We start from the raw sequence: 2,845 nt of genomic DNA on the forward strand, positions 1-2,845 counted from the left end.
AAAAATTAAGAATGACTGTGCTGGAAAAACTCTTACGTTATTTGATTTTCAAGCAGCTGAGCAAAACTCAACGTACTCAAACAGTTTTCTCCTTACTTGTTCTTATCATTACTAAACTGACACACAATACTTTTAGTGCAACGCAATCTGACTTTCAATAAACCATACAAAAGAATGACCCTGACTCACAAAAATCTTCGTTACTCGAAGTACTGCAACACTGCGAGCGCCACTACTGCCAGCTAAATAAAAGATTCTAACTACTGAAGGCACTAACTACTGATGGGCATAGTTAGCAAATGATAGAGAACAAACAATGTATTTTCTTTAATAGCGTTCATATGTCATCATATATATATCTATCAATTCATCACATCCATCTTTACAAATTTCCATTTCCTGGCGGACACACGTCCAGATCGTCCGCTTGTAGTAACCTCCCAAAATTCTGACATCTCACATCCACCACTGCTGGCGGCTCACCTCCAACTGCCCAACAGTACGCGCTGTTCACATCCAACTGCCCAACACTACAATAGCGAATATTCCAACAATGAGTGATTTTCATACAGAGCGCTACGTGGCGTTACTAACATAAAAACCTAAACAGCCTACTTACAATCTTATCGTGGAATTGGCTATCGTCTATGGCGTAGCTGCAGATAGAGCGATGTTTTATAGGCACTGAAATAACAAACGTTCGGAGGCTGAATTTGTCGAATGGCTCCAGGTGGTATGAACTGCAATGTCACACACATCTTGCAGCGCAGTAAGTAACTTTCACGCCAATTTATCATCCAGATGAACAGTCAGCATGATCGAATACAGATCTATTAAGGCATTGGTGTTAGTTGAACTTGATAGAACTCCTCTGGTACCTCTATTTTCCAGAATTCCTTTCATATGCATTTCCGCATCAAATCGCGATTGCTCAGAGTTGAAAACCAATTCCTTACTGCAAGATGGGATACGTTTGTTTATCTCATCTACAAATTTTTGATTCCATTCCACAGTTTTCGTGCATCGGCAAGTTGATGCAGTCTCTGAAATTTCGCTATCTCATATCAAATTCTGTAGCACTGTTTGAAGTTGTATAACTATCCACTGCTTCCATTGAAATAACTGTAAATTATGTCACGCTCAGTTTGATGAGCATAATGTAGTAGGTCACTAACAGGCACCTCCTGTAAACTGTACTGAGCCTTTTTGTAACAAGTGCGCCTTGTCCTCGCTACACATTCATATTGCTAGGGACTTATTCGAAATCTGTTCATAACTGGTTGCTTACCATGCTGCGGATGATAACATGTAGAGTTATCGTTGTACTCCTCACGTACGTTGTCCACACAGTGCAGCGTATCCAACACCGTACATTATGCTGACTCGTCTTGCATATAAGCTAATCTACCACTTCTTTCTAACTCTGTGAAATTCCTTTGTTTCCTTTCTGACGGAATTTTGTAGATACAATGCAAAGTTTGCTTTGTTTACCATTACCATTACTTTGCTTCGCTTCAACATCACTACCAGTGTTATGAGTTATTCGTCGACTAAGCAGTTCAACTATGCTCCGTAGCTTCATGCAGTATCATGTAAGAGCGAAGGTCCATACCTGGCAGATATTAGTGTGTTTATAAGCAGTAGCATTACATCTATGTGCGAAAGAAATGATTAGAAGCGGTGTTTCGACTCTGTTTTGTAAAGTGATAAAACGACACTAGATGATAGGCTCATGATCGTTTGTCAATATTACTACTAATGTCACATAACAAATCAACACACAAACTATTACATTACGTGTACTGCAGAGATACGAATAAAGTCTGTGACATCAATTGAAGATGCAATCGAACCATACAACTTGTATGACAGTTATCTGAATATGATGTACATTATACTAGTTTAATGTAGCTCCATACATGTTCCTCTTCAGTATTCAAATACTGTAGCGGACTGCTTCAGACAACTTATAGGAATGCAGGCAGGTGACATCTTCGAAAAATCTCGATATTTCATCATTAGTGCCTTGATAATGATTGGATACTCACCTGTCGAAACATCTGCAGGATGTAAAAGAAGGGAATCAGCCTTTCAACTTATCAGTTTGCTTCAAAGACATTTAAATCTAGACATCTTGACATACTCGCGCATTTTTACGGTTTAACCCTATTGCTCCAGCACAGTGAGCTCTCTTAGCTGCACGGTGTTGGACAACATGCATCTTGTAATTTATAGAATAAGGTCCTTGATCCTGTGTCCAAAACCCAGAAAATTCGCCACCTATAGTAGATAACATATAATATCATATGGAGAATACATGTAATAGTTAAAAAAAATTTTTTAGAAGATAAAATTGCTGGGGATGGATTTGTTTCTGGGAGGACTCTAAAGCAATTTTATCTCTGGTTGGGTAGGGGGCATTGATTTTTTTCCTCAGGGGGGACCATTTCTTCATCAAATCCACCCCCTTTTACATGTATGTGAGGGGTGTCAGATCAAATAGACACTAATTTATGTTCTTCTTCAGAGTGAGATGTTTCTACAATATGAGGTATCTGAGAATGGGGGTGCATCTGTAATAGAAGTATCCCAGAGTAGGGATGCATGCATCCTAAACTTGAATGACACATTGTGTTATTCTGCACAACTTGACAAATGGCATGTCGGATTCCATGATGGCATGTGTCATGTAATATGAATAAATTGATGTATCATCTTTGTTTACATGGCATGATTCATTATATTACATGACATGGGGACTGACAGTCACAAGTGAATAAACATGAATATGTCAAGATGTTTTGATTTAAATGACAACTCTGAAGCTGCCAAATAAGTCAGAAAG

This window comes from Schistocerca piceifrons, chromosome 11, assembly GCF_021461385.2.
Source record: "Schistocerca piceifrons isolate TAMUIC-IGC-003096 chromosome 11, iqSchPice1.1, whole genome shotgun sequence".
NCBI lineage: Eukaryota > Metazoa > Arthropoda > Insecta > Orthoptera > Acrididae > Schistocerca > Schistocerca piceifrons.